The sequence below is a fragment of the Pyrgilauda ruficollis genome, unplaced genomic scaffold (genome assembly GCF_017590135.1).
Source record: "Pyrgilauda ruficollis isolate IOZ18807 unplaced genomic scaffold, ASM1759013v1 scaffold6, whole genome shotgun sequence".
Classification (NCBI taxonomy): Eukaryota; Metazoa; Chordata; class Aves; order Passeriformes; family Passeridae; genus Pyrgilauda; species Pyrgilauda ruficollis.
The window spans coordinates 4,876,030-4,894,633 of NW_024527710.1; the positions used below are offsets into that span (position 1 = coordinate 4,876,030).

General features: G+C 37.1%; 1 protein-coding gene across 1 annotated transcript in view; it reads right to left on the minus strand.

Annotated features, from left to right (window-relative positions):
* HS2ST1 (heparan sulfate 2-O-sulfotransferase 1) overlaps positions 1 to 18,604 on the minus strand; it is a 73,972-nt gene that overhangs the window by 55,017 nt on the left and 351 nt on the right. The window lies entirely within an intron of this gene.

Sequence of the window (18,604 nt, forward strand, 5' to 3'; positions counted from 1 at the left end):
CAATTATAAAATCTAAAAAGCCTCAGTACTTTGTCAAGGAAAAATAAGGGGAACAGTTTTCCTTCTGGCAATATGAAGAAAAACATCAAAACCTGAGAGACAAAAGTGTGAGCTGCTTTCTCTTCCACTGTACAACTGCAAGAAATAAAGAAACATGTTATCTTAATATGTTATTTATTCCACCAGGACACTAAGAATGTAATCCATCACTCATCCTAAAACGTGTTCTATCACATTTCATACCGTTGTAACACTGGAATTATGCAGTGTTTCAAATAAATACATTCACACACACATTTAAACACACTCCAAATGCTACTTAGACCTTTAAAATTAAGATGTGGGTTTTTTCCTGATTTGCCTTCTATAAAGAAATCTTCTGAATCCCTGTCATGTGAACAAACCTGAAAACATCTCAAAAACAAAAGCAGCACAGTTGAACAAATACGGCTCCACACCAATTAAACTATAGCTTGGACTGGAACTATAAATTCCACGTTAAATATATTTACTGTATTTGATAGATGGTAGATGCTAGATTTTCCTACCAGTAAAATAAATCATTTAAAACTGCAAGTATCAACTCTTCAAAGAGTTTGGGTGTTTTAGCTATACTATTATCTCCATACTATAAAAGCTCTGTATCTTGGTTACAAATTAAGTTGCTACTATCTAGCAAATAAATTGAAGGCAAATATTTGTTGGCATTTTTAGTTTGGAGATAATATGATAAATTCCCTGCTTTCAACTTCATATAATGCTGCTGTTATCAGAGTTCTATCTGCTACTTGATTTCAGTAAAAACTGGGAAATGTCAGAACATGGCACCTTGCTAACACAGCCAGCCACTTCAGCCGTATCCGCAGCTGCAGAATCAACCACGAACAGCATCCACTGATGGGTCAGGAGGGCAAAACAGAGCAAAAACAATGAAGTGCATGGCAGGGAGGAGCCTGCTGCTGAAACATCCCATACTATTATTGTCCATATTTTAAAGTGGTGGGTGGAAAACTATGAGGGTGCAGAAGTGCCATAAAAATGATTCAAGAATCAGAGGTACCTTACAATGAGAGGCTTAGGGAATTCAATGTGTTTAGTTTTTCAGAGAGGTTGAGAACTGAGATGATTAGAGGATATAAGTACCTTTACAGGGGAAAAATACTGCAGGGTGGTGAGGAGGGAATATAGAAAACACTGCAAGATCCAGTAGCTTTAACACGAGACCAACCATATCCGGATTTTAAGAAACTGTGGCTTTATTTCAAAATACTGAAAGGTTCCAAATTAACAAGGAAAATGCTCCCTTTCTTGATGACATTTTCAAAGCAAGACTATATGCCTTCCTAGAAGAAATGGATTGACAAAACTTTTCCTAAATCTGACTTGAAATTTAAGTGACTAATGATAAACAAAAGTCTTTATATGCCTTTAGAAGAGGTAAAAGCTATAAACCTACACAATGCTAAGAGTTGTCAGGCATACCCTGAAAAGGATGAATGGGGATATTAAGGGACATGTGGTATTTTAAGGGAAGTGTCCGGGTGCATACATTACATAAAGGGCTTCACTGGTTCAGACCAAGGTTCTAATACCGTTTCTGACAAAGGCCAAGTGACATCTGGAGAAGACAAAAATAGGTCGAGCACAAGGTTATATGCTCCTGATGTACTTAACATCACCCACCTACTGGCAACTTAGCAGATTAATGAATTTTCAGATGAATGATTTTTCTACCCCTAGTTCTTCTAAGCATTTCAATGATCATTTCATGCAGTGGCATTGTGTTCTACAATTCACCACTTTGTTTCAGCATTTTTGAGGCTACCGAACAATAGTTAATTTTTGGTTGTTTCCTACTGCTTGTATAATAGGGATTCCTTGCTCACTTGATCCATAGTTACAGTCTCTTACCATTCCTTTCCTGAGATGTTTTCCCAAGTCTGGCGACCCTTGATCTACTTTATCATTCCCCATATAGGAAGATGCTTAATTTCTTTAATTATTCTCAGCAGTCACAAATATTTTCCAAGTCTGCTATAACCTTTTCCATGATGAAGGGCAAGAAAGGCCAACACAGCAGAACTGCTGCATCCAATAGAAAACAAAATATTCTCATATGATTAATAATTTGTTTTTAACATGCATTTTTGACCATTGTTGAGAATTATCAGCAGTTTTCATAGACACAACTTCTGTAACCCCAAGCCTCAGTGAAGACAGACAATTCAGAATTTAACATATGTAAACTTGGGATTGTTTTTCTCTTAATACGTTTAGATATGACAAGTTTCACCTGCCAGACACTTGGTATTTTGAAATTCTTCCCCTGCAAACCTCATTATCATCACACAATGCACAATAATGCAGAAAACAAACAAGAAAGTATATATCACAAGTTCAAACTATGAATTAATGTTCAGTAAAATATATGAATAACAATTCAAATCACAGTCTTCAAAAGATTCAGATTTTTTCCCAGCTAATTAACAACCTAGAAACACTTTAAAAAAACCTTACAAATCTCATTCAGCTCTCTCTCTAAAGCATTAGAAGGAGCAGAAATCAGATGTAAATGAGAAGATACTTGCAGAGGTCACACTATGTGGTTATTTTCCAAAAGCCCACACAGCCCCAGCACTCAATGACTTAAAACTCTGCTATTCAAAATACATTAAAACTGTTCCCAAACAATAGCACTTTTTTTGGTTGGTTTTTAAAACAGACTTCTTCAGAATTTAAGTTTAAACATGCATATGCACTTGAATAAAATGCAAAAGCACTCCCTGGGTACCACTGTATCCAGTGTGACTATATTAGAAACTTAAGGAATCTAATTGCAGAAGGATACTCCAGATAATCAGTTTCACTATTAACAACTGTCTACTCCTCACAAGACACCCTATCCCCCAGATTTAAACCAACCCTACCTGTAGTTTTATTGAAGACTGGTCAAGCAACAAGGGTTCTTTACAGCTGAAACTATAGCTAGAAAAACTTCTACTATGAGATGTTACAATTTTGAGACCACACAGTTTCAGTCAGTGTGGCAGCAACACTGTCCTTCTCAGCGCAAGTGCTGTGAAACCATACAATAACAATTTCTTTTGGGATGAACACAGCAACAGCACAAAGGCAATGGAAAATGGGAGGAATATAAAATTCTCTGTCCAGTTCCTACCTCATTTCAGTAAAGCTGTGCCTAACTTGCCTTTAGAATTTGTATGCAACAATACATCTGTTTAGTGTTTTATGTTCTCCTGATAACACCACTTTCTGCAAGAATTTATGATACACAAGAGTGCATCATACTGAACTCATTTTGTTCCCAGCCATTTGTGAAATTATTAACCAACTGGTTTTTGTGTGCATTGGATAAGAACAACCATTTTGCACATTTAAAGTTTTCAAAACTTCAAGGAGAGTTTTTCATAATGGGTTTTCTGTTTGTTTGTTTGATTGGAGGCCCATTTTCCTAGCATAAAATTCACTACAGTAGAATTTAAAAACATCGTTCATGCAGACATGACTACAATTATATTATTTGTTGATTTAATGTTCAATTTATACTGCATAGTTTCCAAAACAGAAAAATTTGTTCAGAGACTGTAAATTTAACAGGCTCTAAATTACTTGGACCTAGTGAGTTCCTATTCTTCCCTAAAGCCAAGCTTGCACAGACTCTTGGCATCTTCAGTTGTCTATCCTCACCCTGCAGGTTATGTCTAAAAATACAGTAATTGTATTACTGCATATACAGTGCTGTGTTTGAGTGCCCAGGCCAAATTAGCTTAAGATGGTATTTGTAACTGGGACTCATTTCCTCTGAGGGATTCAAACACTCTGCCATGTTCTGAAGCAACAGGTTTATGACAGTAGAGTTAAAAGCACAAGTGAGACTGGAAAGCATCAAAAATTCTACACTGTTATTCTGACCTTCTGTACTTCCCTTCTTTTCAGAACCAAACTTGGAAAAAATAACCCTAAGCCTTTTTGTGTGTTTTCTTATGAAATTTTTCACCCCAGTTTCTTCAGAGAGAGGGGAAAGTTCTCTCATTAATTTTAAGTCCTGACTTTATTAAACTTAAAACGTTTTTAGAGTAGCAATACGGCTTTGCAACAACCCCAACACAGTTACCATGGGGAATAATTAATACACAGCAGCTTTTAATTTCATCATCTAACAAAAGGAGCAGGAGAGGAGAAATTTTCTCCTGTTCTAAGTTTCTTATATTTACCATTATTGAGAAACCTAAAGTTGCACTAACAAGAATTGTATTCATTAGTTGGCCTCTGATAAGTAAAACACCAGACCAAAAGAAACCCCAAAAATTTGTATTCATTCATACAGGATTATTCACTTATCTTTCCTCTCCCATGACTTTATGCTGTAGCAAGCTGGCAGTATGCTTCCATGAATCATGTCTACAAAGGTCTGCTATCCATTCACACAGATGTCAGTGAAGTATTTCACTTGCAGTATCTCATAAGGGGTTTTTAGTGAAGTTCCTCCCCTGCTGGTCCACAAATTCCAGTAACAGAAATACTGCACCAAGATTTCCACTTACACATAAGGCCATATATTGTCATTAGAAAAGGAACACTGTTAAAATATGATCAATTTCAGTTCTATGGTATCAGATCAATACAGCAAGTCTTCAACAAAGAAATAAGACTCCTTGAAAGACTACATTTCATATTTGCACCGGGGGGGGATAAAAAAATGTGGGAAAAAATCAATATATGAAAGGTTGTTTTCAAGAATGTTAGGAAATGTTATCATCTTACAAGCAATTTTACATGCCTTTTCTGTTACCAGCAACATTTACTGTATGCTGCTCTCCTAAGCTGATTTTATTTTACTAACTGCTGAGTAAGTGGCATTCAAGTTGCTCACAGGAATAAGCCATGGAAGTGTCAAAAGGAGGTTAAATTCCTGAAATAGCCAGTGAGCTCCTAACACTGTCAGACTACTGCTTATTTGAGGGGTAGAATAATAAGCATAACATATTTGTCCATATATACATTAAACATTGGAAAGTCTTTAATAGCATGAATTTATTATGAGGTACTGTGCAGAAATTATACACTGTCTCCAAAACAGTCATCAGTCTTCTCAACATACGCTCTCCTCTGAAATGTTAGTTTAATAACTTACTTCCAATTAATATAAAAAGTACCTAACTCTATAAAGGTTTCATTTCAATGCATACTGAACATAATTTATTAAATAATTAACAATCCATGTGGACTAATAACTAAAAATATGTCATTAAATCATTTAAGCCCAACTATAAAGATTCTCTCAGCACAAGGATGGCTACAGGACTTCAAGGGATGAAATTTCTCCTTATTTAATGTGGAGTGGAACAAATGACACAGAAAGAAGACCTGTAAATCTCTATTTGTAGTCATTTCAGGACAACACGATGAACAGACTCATGCTTAAACCAACATCACAAATGCAGCACTTCAGAAACATAAGTGAGCTGCGGATCAAAAGCTGGTCAGAAACAGGCTTAGAGAAGCCCCCAGAGAGGCTGCAGTGGCCTGAGTAAGCATCCTGGCTCATTCACACCTAATTCACGTAGCTTTAACAGGGTAAGGGAGACAAAGCAGGTCTCTGTCAGGTGGCACAAGGATACGAACAGTTTATCATCCATATGCAACATTTATCAAATTCTGTGAAGAATTACCAAGTTTAAACTCAAATATAAATGGAAACAGTGGCCTTTTGTACATATACAAGTTTGTAATGTCACATACCTGCAATGCACTTGTGAAGGACAGAGATCAAACACACAGACTGTATTGCTTCTGTATTAAGATGGTTCTTTAGGGTATTTTAAAAATACAAAGACTTTGTCATTTCTACACATACACACACAAGCTGATCAGCTACATCCTTGTGACTGCACAGAGAGAGGAGTAGAGGCAGGAGAGTTGATGGCCTATAGTGACCCACAGCATTAGCAGTAACCTCCTGCCATCACAACATCGCTTGTCTTGCTATGAATCATCCCAAGGCCTGCAGCCCCAACCTTCCCCCTGCTTCAAGTACAGGCTATTTAAAATGTGGGAAAAATACTCTGCCCAACAGACTCCGTTTTACTTGATTGTTACTCCATGTTAAAGGCTGCCCTTTACAGTCTGTAAAAGTTGTCCTGTTCAGTCAATGGTTCACAAATCAACCCGTAAAATGGCAAACAGCTCAATAAAATTGTTCTTCATTCTAGCATCGTAGCCAAGGCTCACAAGCATAAAAAGGAAAATTTCCACAAAACACACAAACAAGGAAAGTCATGTGCTCTTTGTTGATCCAGCGATTGTCAGACCACTCAAGGCAAGAAATCTTACATTTTCATAGAAAATTTCACTTCAGCAGTTGGCATTAGCAAGTGTTCTTCTTGGATGTCCATGTTAAAAAAACCAGAAACAACCCACAACCCCGCCCCTCGCCTGAAAACAACCCCGAAAACAACCCCAAAAACAAACACCAAACCCAACAGTCATTACTACACCAACACAAAGTTTAGCTCTTCATCAATTAATCATAAAAGACAGCGTCACTGCATAGTTTTATTCCAAATATTAGAAAATAAAACCCCCAAGTCACAAGACTGCCACTAGAATCTGCAATATGTGCATTTACCACACACAGTTCTCAAGTACAACACATTTACACTGACATTTTCTGGTCACAACAATCCTTTTACTTAAAAAAAAAAAAAAAAAAACAAAAAACCAAAAAACAAAAAGAATAACCCAAACTATTCTAAATTCACCTGAAATAAGTCTGCAGATCAAACAAGCAAACAAGCCTACCTCAAAATCAAATTCAGAATACTAAGAATCCTGCTAATGCTTTAACTACTACCCCATACAAAATGTGAGTCTGATTTTAGTTTGGAAACACAACTGCTTCATGTAACAAGCACTCTGCGATGAGTACTGGAGGTTACAGTGACAGAATGCTTATTGAGTACTTAAGTGCAATTTAGGATGATTGTTTTAGATCAGGCTATTTTCTATCAAAAAAAAAAAATTAAAGCCTAACCAAGTTTTACCTTATAAGATCACTACTGCTGTCAAGGAGCAGTGTACAATAAAATAAGAGCACTAAGATATGCAATGATTGTAATAAGCTTAGTCATAGTTTGGAAAAGAGCAAACTTACTTGTTTTCTAAATAAATTTTTAGAGAAAAACAACTACACTCACCAAGAATGCTTTTGACAACTAATTGATATGCTCTTTGACACTTGCTAACAATTCTTAGCTTACAGACCTCCTAAAAACTTTGCATTTGGTAATAATTTAAGCGCCACATTTTCCAAGGAATGTTGCGATACTTTTAGATAACTTTGACCATGCACTTAGCTCCAAGAGGAAGCAGTGATAAACTTAAGAACATAATTATCCTCAAATCATTAAGTCCTTTCTACCTACAAAGTTCCCCAAACCAAGATCCTTTGCTCTGAAAGCAAACTGAACACTCAAAACCTCCATGAAGGTCTCCCTGGGACAAAGAGACACAGACAACTCATCAGCCTACACCACATTCCCACACTGCATCTTGGACAGCATGAAGTTGCTTAAAATCAAATTGCCATCTATATTACATACCAAAGGAAAATTATAAAGAATGCAACTGAAATTACACAACAGAACAAGATTACATAAATTTGAAATCAATGCATTTTGATTCCTAAACATTACAGGCTTTTTAGCTCCTCAAATTCATTGTAACAAGGTTATGACCAAATGAAAAAGAACAACCTCTTTTTATAGTTTTACATCTCTACTTAGTTAATCCACTGGTAAAACTTTAAACTATCTGGTAGTTCTGCCTGATGTGTATTTGTAAGGACCAGGCATTTTTCTTTAGAAAAGCTAATTTAGGTTCCTATTTAATTGTGGAACCTGTTACAAAAGTTAAAGGATTTTTCTTTAGAAAAGCTAATTTAGGTTCCTATTTAATTGTGGATTAAATAAAGGACTTTAACAGAATTGGCAGAGCTTGTAGACAAGCAATTCCATCAAGGCCAGAAAACTGATCCAAATCAATTCCTGGGTATCTGAGAGGATGTTCATGTAAGTTTCTTTTGCATAGTAATTACCTCTAGAGTGCCATATCATGTTTATATTTGCATGCAAATACTTAATATATATTAAGTAAAAGAGATGTAGGAACAATCACTTTATTTCATATTTCTGCTGCTATATGAACACCTGACAGATTTTGTTGCTTAAGTGTCATGTTGTCAGACATCAGGAGGTTCTCTCATATTTAAAAAACACATTATTTGTTATTTTTATTTCCACATTGTTTTCAGATATATAATGCGAAGAAGCAAGTTTCCTAGATTCATTCTTGAAAACTACAATTTCAATCTCACTTCACATTTAAAACCTTTTCTCATGATTTCCATCAAAACAAGTATCTTGTATGAATATTTTATAACACCAATTTAAGAAATTTATTACATATAATTACTTATTGCAAAACAGTATGTTTTCAACTGCAACCTTGACACAAGCTTCCATCCCCAAAGTGGGCATATATTTAAAACCTCCACTAATGCTCTTTAGTCACTCAGTTTCCAAGGGCTTTTTATTATGGATTTAAACAAGGAAAAAACCCTTGTTTTGATTTCAGTATCTTCATTCTTCCTTCACACACTTCTTTTTTTCTTTAAACTTGATATATGAATAATTTACAACCTATTTATCTTTCTTAATTCTCCTATTAAGACTGCCTTGCCATCTGCACTATGCAATCACACTTAAGTAGGCACATAAAAATCAGTGGAAACAATGCTTTGGGTTGTTCCAGCAACCACAAAGGTTTAGAAAGATGCCCCCACAAGCATGTCAGCGAGACCGTATTTTTCAGAGTATGGTTTGGAAAGCACAGACAGGAAAACCAGAAGAGGATACATTTAAATGCTTTGCTGTTTGATTTATAATTTCTTTGTGCTAAATCAACAACTCAGTTTTATGCTGATTTTTCATATCAGAAAGGAAAGGAGGGTTTAATGGCATTGTAGCAGGTAAATGACAAGGCAATAGGATTCAGAAGCAAGTACATTTTCAGAGTGTTAAACTAGTGAAGCCAGCCTTGAAGGAAAGCATATTCCCCAATACTCACTGGCTTTTTGTTGGGATCAGAAAGACTGTGGGCAGCTCACAAATGCAAAAGTTGCACTGATCCTCACTTATGGCAGGAAGTCTTCAAACAGCAAATACACATCTGCTATTGAAATGCTGTATTTCAAAGTGAAATGGAGTTTAAAAACATATTCAGTCCAATCCCACTATACTCAGTTTGAAGTCATCAAATTGGACATCAAGATCTACCACTTCATCATAAAACAGCAAACTATTTATTAGGTACTTATCTTCAAAAGCTTGCCTTGTTAGCAGAATCAACAGACTTAATACAAAATAGCTACTCTGACTAAAAATCTATTAAAACAGTCTAAATTATTCTCAGATAAGGATGAAGGCTTTCTAAGGGTCTTTTGTTTGGTTTAAATTTAAAAAAAAAAGGAGAAGGGGGAAAGAGGGGCAAACTCTAAGGCATTCAATATTCCCAAAGGCACAAATTTGATTACAGGAAAGCATTTTAGTACTATGGTCATCTCAGTTCATGGGATAATGTATCAAGAATATTGTTATATTGTAGGTATTTTGCCAGGAAAATATACTTCCACAATTTTTAAGAGTGCACAGTGCTGAAGGTTTACTGACAAATGAGATGCTGAAAAATCTTGGCTCTGAAGTTCTCACTGGGAGTGCAGCTGAAATAAGATTTCACCAATGAAACACTTCACTCAGCACCAGCATACAAAAAAATCTGACATTATGGCTTTGTTTCAAAAACTTCAGATCCTTATACAAGCTAATTTGTGTGCCATGTACAAAACCTTCAGAACATCTTCAGAAAGTGATCATACACTTGTGCTCAGGAGTGTTTTGGTCAGGAGACAGGGTATAGGGTTTTTGTGCTTCAGCTTGGGAATAAAACCCTGGGAGATACTAGTTTTACTGCAAACAACGGAAGGACATGGCTGGACTCAGCTTTTGTAAACATTAATCCACTTTTCTTGAAAGAATAAAAACTTTTAAATTACATAGTCCAAAAAAAGTCTTCTCCCCAATTTACATCTGTCACTCAAATGCTGAAGGAGCCAAAATCTTAGTGCTTTGTTTCATAAGAAAGGCAATTTTTTGTCTATTTAATGTGTCAGAATAAGATTCTATCATTTTCACATCCTATCTTTTGGCTTTTACTCTAAATTTCTAAATCCTTCTTAGAACTCGTGAAATCCTTTGCTTAGAATGAATGATCAATATCAACTCTATTATAATCAATTGTTGATTAAGATTTTGTGTATTAAAATTCATTGCAAATTCCATGTTTTGCAAAAAGAGACTTCTCATTCCTCCCAAGTACTCCACAAAATGCAAAGAAATGGAAATATTTCAATGAAAATACAGATATGCCATTCATGCAATCGTCCTGAATATGTTCAGCAACAATATATCCAGAAAAAAAAGATAATAGAAATATAGAAAGATGAAAGATACACAGGGAAAAGATTCAAGGGGAAAAATTAATTAAACTTGATTTCCCCCTTCCTTTTGCAGAAAGTGAGATGCATAAGCATAATCTCTGTCCAATTGCTTGTCTTTCTGCACCTTTTTCAAAGTGAAATTAAATGCTACTGCCTTTCAATCTGCTGTGCAAGAAAGATCAGTCCTATATTACAACATCAGAAAATATAGACAATGAGGGTGAGGAATACATACATAGATCATATTTATATTTCATAGGATTATATGTATGATAAATCTGTATACTTCATACTCTCTATCACCTATGTATTTTAATATATACTAGAAAAAAAAAAGAAGAAAATAAGATCATCTGAGAGAAAAGCCACTACAGAAGTAAATGGAGGATATATGCATTTTAATTTAAGGAACCTAAGAACCCATCCCCACACTCTTTACAGCTTTACAGCAATTATGCACAAGGTTTGCATAAACACTTCAAAATCATCAAAAGCTGTTTTATCAAAACAGCACTTAAGTTTTACATATGTTTCAACACAAATCAGTATTCAGAATTAAACAGCAAACTGATGAAAAAAAAATATGTCAGCTGTCATTTTAAACTCTAACCAGACATAGAAAGTGGACATGAAGAAGGAAGACAAAGACTGGGCCAAAGTGATAGAAAGGTTCTTTCCAAATACTTCTTGTAAATTAATTATCTTATTAATTCTTTCACTGTCCTGGTGAAAGAATTAATGCACTCATGATGCATTTTACCAGTACCAGAAAACTTGATTAATAATTATTACAGCAGTAATGTTATTGAAACCATTATGACACAAGGATATTGCAAAGTAAGGACAGCAATAATATGCTGAATACTAGAGATAGTAAAAAGACACGTGGATGCAGTTGGGTTTTCTACAGACACATCTGCAAACACTACCTGTATGGTAAACGTATGCTCTTAATTTACAGCCATAAAAAGTTTATAGATAACCATGAAATGATCCCTTGGTAACAAACAGACAATCAATATGAAGCTAGTCCCTGACACTCACAGGCACATCCTGCAGTAACACTGATATCCTAATTGTCAGCATATTCCCAACACAGAGCCACACAAATCTGTGCCACAGCAATGCTTCCATGGGTACTGACACTTGGTATCTTTAGGGAAGTGCCTGGGCATACCAACTATAAGCAGCATTTGAAGTTATTTTCATAAAGGCAGTTAGCCAAATGGAAGGACTTGAGCTCTCCAGAACACAAAAGGTCAACTGGCGAGGAGCTGGGGGGTGAATAAAGAACCACCTGGGCCAATTCCAGCAAGGAAAGAGGTTTACTTTTCTCTCCTAAGTGGGCGAAGACTTCTCTGAACGCCACCTTTCTCAAGATGCTGGGCTTTGAACACAACAACTTCACAGAGCCACAGGTTTTCAGGGGAGTGGCAGATTCCAGCACAATGAATGGGCTTGAGCACCACATGAAGCTGAGGGTTTGAAAAAGATACTGCCTATCCCCCAGATTGCAGCTAAGTCTGTACATATTTATGAAAGGCTGCAACCAGCTGGCCAAATTTCAGATACCTCTCTCAACACTGGAGTCCTTTCACGCAGTCTTTTATCTTTTATTTCCAGTTGAAAAAATAATGCAAATACACGTACTAGTTCAGCTATTTTTCTACAGCATGGAACTCTCATTATGCTTGCCAGGCTAGTATTTCAGATACATAAACAGATTTCAAGCAAAGCTCTTACCACTATTTTAATACTACTTTGACAAGGTTTAAATACACTTTAGATAAGTGACAAAAACTACAGATTGCACAGAGTTACACAAAAAGACCGTCTTTTGATCCATTGAAGTGATAATACATGGAGGATTCCATATGCAAAAGCCATCTATTTCCTAAGGAGAAGCAAGAACTTGAGAGAAGGCGCTCATTATTAGAAGACAAGACCAGTCTGGCCAGAGTAAGTCTAGCAGTGAGTGACTCATGGTTGCCAGTCAGTAGATATGGAAATTACTTCTTCATGAACTGCTCAAATGTCCCTAACTTCAACACCAGGGGCAATAACAAGCTATGCAAATTAAAAAAAAAAAAAAATCCAGGTTCAAATATGTCAGTCTTCTGAAATACAGAAGAAAAAAAATTCTACAATTTCTTTCACTTCACACATATATACAAACATAGAATGGCTTGGGTTGGATGGGACTTCAAAGATCATTCAGTTCTAACACCCCACCATAGGCAGGGACACCTTTCACCAGAGCACATTGCTCAGAGAGGCGCTGAACCTGTCCTTAAACACTCCAAGGGATGGGGCATCCTCAACTTCCCCTGGCAACTACAATAAACTGGAAAGCAATGCTTTCATCTGTTATATTAAACCCAAGGTCTACACAGTTTACAAGGTCTCCTTTACAAGCAGTACATATATATACACTAGCCTCCAGTGAGAGCTAAGGAAAAGAAAAAGACATAGGAATTCCAATCATTGGATTTCAAAGGTATATTGCAGACATGAAAATTTTACTTACTTTTGCCATGATCAGAAGTAGAAAATAGACAAGAAAAACAAAGTGAGCACTGGCATGCCATTATGCTGTTTTAGTTGCTTTAGCACAGAGTAAATAAAGGCATCAAATGTAGTTTCTTTCTGATTTCCAGTAGTGTTACCACTTTTCCTTTTAGAGTGCTAAGCACAGTAGAAAAACCTGACAGGTATTTCATTATTAAAATAACCCAATCTATCTTCCTAAGTAAAAAAACACTGATATGGAAGAACAGCATACAGAACTCCTTTGAACACTTTCTCCTGAAGTTGCCAGCCTTGAGCTCAGAGCCATCCTTACCAATTTTTAATATTGCATTAATTCACAATGAAGAAGAACACAGAACTCACATTCCTTTGACTGTCCCACAAGCCTTTTCTGTCTTAAAGAGGTGACTGCAAGCATGTCTCTTCTCCAGGGTTTCCATGGAGAATGTAGTTCTATGTGCTCCTCAACTTAAATTTGTGCCTCACTAAGTAACACAGATATGTACTGGTCCAAATCTGGCCTTTTTCAACCCAGAAAGAGCCCCTTACCTGGTGATTACTTCATCCACTGCCCATGGCTGGAGGGACTGGAGGTGCTTCATCTGTTTTCTCAAGTCCACTTGATCTCTCACAACTGCCCTCAAAATCCCCCTGCCAGATCACCAATTTTCCAAGTTATTTCATTAAAAGCACAATGCCTGCAAAGCAGGTCCAACAACATTGTAGTTTTTCACATGCAGCCTTTCAGAAGGAGAAAGGTATTTTAGAAAGTTATGCTTCTTATTTCCACTGTTAGAACCAGCTGCTGGGGTACCAGCAAAAGGGGTGAGTTCAAGTCACAGACCCCATCAGCAAGTCTGAGCTGCCTTGATGTGTGCTTGGGAATGTGCACAGTTCTGTACTAGTCAAAGTTCACACATTACCAATTTCACAGAAAATAGAACACCAACAGCTGCAACATTTATTCCCCAAAAAGCTATAAAGAAATATAAAACCCACAAACAACAACAGAATTAAAAAGCAGAACAAAATTTATACAATTGCTCAGTAACACAGTTTTCAGTGGGAAGTGCAACTGTAGTATGGGAGTAGTTTAAAATTTATTCTGAAACCATCTGGGACAACAGGAGGCATGGTAAAAGGGAACAGTAAGAGGGAACCAAGTGAAAATTGTGATAAAACCAGCAAAACAAAGTGGAAGAAAGTTCCACTGGACGGGGATAGACTAAGGGAGCAGCATTACAATTCTTGTTTCAGGAAACCCAGTATACAATAAAACAGCTTTCTGAAGGAATGCCTTGGGCTACTCAGCAGCAAATAATAACTACTGTGTAACAGGGCAATATTTAGAAAAAAAAAATCTAGAAAATTATTTGCATAGCTGTGTGTGGCCAGATCTGCCAACAATCACAAACTCCTCTTTATAATCTCTTTATAATGTTCTGTGTCCCTCTTTATAAATGCTCAATTACAAAGCTAACAATATGCTAAGGAACCATGTATGCTATACTAGAACAGACAACTTAATACGTTTTCTGAGGGATTTTCTAACAAAATGCAGCAGGCAGGTCTACCAACAGGAGATTTTTTATTCCTAAATAAGGGAAACATGGAATGCCTATCATTTCATCATCCCAAAGTCTTTTATGTCCATAAAGCATAAGACTTAATCATTGGGAAGTTGAATCCTTTAACTTCAAGGGAACAGTGCTTTATTAGGCACACAGTACTTAGAAAGATACCACCCCAGTAAGGTCACATATGCTAGGAAACTACCTTAGGTTTGTTTTTGGTTTTTTTTTTTTTTTTAATCTGGCAATAAATCATCAATTAAATTTTCTTTCCTGGGCTAATGAGAAAAGTCTTAGCCTTTCAAACGATTTAAGTGTTTTTAAACCGGAAAATGTAAAATATTAAGGATTTCTTTTAAATTACAGACTTCTATACTCTGAATTCGAGGTGCTGAATTAACAGATATGAGCCATTATTTTGTTTATCACTTAACAGAGGAAACACTCCCACATTACAGCTATGAAGATTTTCAACATGATCTGAAGCAGGCTCAATTGTTGCATTCCCTATTATGGTATATTCTGTTTCTCAAAGCCTTTTTCCAATGCAACATGGAAACATCACTAAAGCAGCATTATTGTTTCATTTCCCCCCCCACCAAAGAGCAATCCTTCTCCATCTCCTATCCGCACCTTCTCTCATCAATCCCACATACTTCAATCCTCAAATGAGACACTGTCTTCTCCCACTTCCCTGGCCAAACCTGAAGTGCTTCTGATGCTTGGTGCTTATTATTTAAACAGAAGAACTAGAACACATAATAACTTCCCTCTTCCTTCTCCCCACCAATTACAAAATCTTGGGGAGGGAAGAGAAGATAGGGATGAATCCTCATCTTCCCTAATTATCCTGCTGGACAATTTGTTTGATCCAACTCACCACAAATACTAATGACAAGGCAGGAGATGGCATGGTGCACATGTTAAATGCTAGGTCAATTTATACCAAAGGAGAGCTGCACTCAGTAGGCTTCCAAAACCCAAAAGGGTCAGCCAGACATTACTTCTGTTCTTCTGTTCCAGGAACAATAGTGAAACCTCAACATTCATTGCAGTATTTCATGCACAATATTCTCTATTAGGGTTCTGCATTCCTAGAGCTAATGGGAATATACCTGCACCAGGCTTAAATAAAAACATTAAAGTTCTCACTGGCAATTAGGGACAGCTTAGTCTGGACAGCATGCTAATTTAGCATGTAAACCTGAAAATAACATGAAAGATTAATAGCTGTAGGTAGAAATCTCACATAGCTCAAACTGTTCGCACTCCGCTTGTGATTTCACCACTACAAACTACCTGTACAGAGCTGCAAAGAAATTAATATTTTGATTTACCTTTTTTAATTAGGAAGTTATTTTTCACATGAAAAAGCCCACAGGTTTATAAATACCCTTTTAAAGGATCATAGCAATTTTGTCACAAAAAGCAGCAGCATTTGTGATGGTCATTTGCTTATATGTCCTCTACTTCTCAAATACGTCTGCCAGGGTGATCAAGTTTACTCATATGAAGTCTTACAGAAAAAAAAGAGGTTCCCATTCTTTTTTCACCCAGAAACACGCTTCAATTTCACTTTACAGGCAAGATATTCCAAGTTATTAAACTTAAGGCCCCCAACTGTTCACTACAGAATTAGGAGTTGTTCTTATGTGAAGGATTTTGATAAAGCTCTTTCTGTCTGAAAGTACAGTTGAACATTTCTAGAACTGCTGATAAGACTGCACAATTATTTTGCTATCAAATCTGAAGTAGTTTGGTTTTCCTAGCCAATGCCTAACTCTTAGAAGAACTTTCCAAGATGACAGTTTATCATATGATATATCAATGGAAACACATGGCACAGCTCAGAACCCAGTCCCCAAACACCATGTAACAAGACTTCTGACATAAAGCACCCACTGAAACACACCTGAAAGACCAAAAGAGCTGCTTTGTCCTTACCCTCAAATTATAATGTCAATCCACACACACCCACACCATTCTTTTAGGGGGCAGGGAGGAAAATTGGCATTCGAGTGCATTAGGCCAATTAATTACTTTGATCTGGAGAAAACCATTTTCCATAATGCAGCTCAGTGGAATTCTAACCAATCATGATGGTAAAACAGCCGTAATGAAATCTTAATATTTGCTAGTCATAAAATACATACGAAACATGTGATAAGGGAGGCGTTCAGACAGCTTGAAGCTTTTTAGCAAAGCATACTCTCACACTAAAAACTGGAATCTGAGTTCAAAGCTGCTGCAGAAAGTCCTTTTCCCCTTCCTTCCACAGGCTTTGGAGAGCCACCAGTAAGTTGAACACAAAGCAAATCTTTCCATCTTATTTTAAGATACTTCACATTAGTTTTCCCTTCTCCTCAAGAAATAAAATCACAGAGGATAGTAATTAGATTCTTGTCCCAAAGCAGTTTGAGTGTTTTAATCCTCTAAATATGTAAGTTAAACATGCCCATTGCATATATATTAGGGAGGAAGAAGTTTTACCAGCAAAATTATTTATTCTAACACATATTATTTTATTCTCTAAATGCCAGGAGGTAGATTTCCTTAAAGTAACACACACTGTCGGCAACAGACGCATTGAAGCCATGGCTATGAACCACTTTAAAGCAGGTGTATACAAAGTACCACTGAACCTTCAGCACAATGGCAACACTTGCTTGCTTTATCTTCCAATTTCATTCATCTTCTTCTTCAAATGTTTGTTTACAGTTATTGAGACCATGCAAAAAAAATGCCTCGATTATAACTGGTAAGAACTTTCAGTTGAAAAGTATGCAGAGTAAGGGCCTCCCTCAACTCAAGCATTCAACCACTACAATTTCCAGGGCCCTAATCACTAACATGCAGTTCAGAGAGAGTGGAGTGGAAAAGAAATGCTGTGAAGTAAAATCCCAATGGCATTCATACAGCTCAACACTAAGTTATGTGGACTCTGTTAAAAACTCATTGTTAAACTTCCCATGTCATTCAAATCCACTTCTACTGTTAACACCAGAAGGAACACGATGTGCACTTTTCTTCCTACAAACTTAAATTTACACTATTAACTATTGTTAACATAAATATTTTAGTATAGTCAAATAATAGGAGAAAGCAAATCCACAATGTTTGCAAACCAGTTCCTTATCTTGTATACACCAGAAGTCTCAGTGCTCTGATTTCACAACTCCTAGGCACCACAAACCAGGTTGAGAATGGTGTTTTTTCACATCCAGGAGACCCTTAATTAAGCAATGTAAAATCTTTACAAGTTCTGCAGCCTTATGTATAACAAAGTAGTAAGATGTTACCCGCTAGGCAGATATTACTCTAAAAAGATCCTTTTAAGGTAGGAAAAGTACAAGAAATTTTACACAAGAGATTTCTAGTTCACTGCTATTCACTGAAGTTACAGCTCAGTGACAGTCTAGGAAATCACTAACTACACTCAGTAAACGCAGAAAATAGCATCCCACATTAAATGAGAGGTAAACAAATTACCCATTTGTCATTAAGAGCAGTATCTTTAGCTTTCTTTTCTTTACACCGTGCTTTCCATTACAGTGCCAAGCGTTAGTAAAACGTCTGAATCAGAAATCGGATGTGAAGAAGATGGTAATTCGCTGCAGCAGCAGCAGCCTCAGTCTGGGCACCACGGCTGCTGCTCTGCTCCCTCGCCAGGTGCCTGAGGAGCACGGGCAGGCCGGCCGCTGCTGCCCACGGCCGTGAGCGCCGCGCCTCCGACAGAACCCCTTCGGACACACAGACACGCCTGTCCTCCCAGCACTGACCTCGCACAGCCCTCCTGATCTGGCAAAACAAACAAATGCACTCAGAGGCCAAGGCTGCCACGGACAGCCCCTCCTGCAGAGCGGCCGGCCCGGCGGGGCTCCCGCACGGCAGCGCCCGGCGCCAGGGGAGCGGCGCCCGGCGGGGCTCC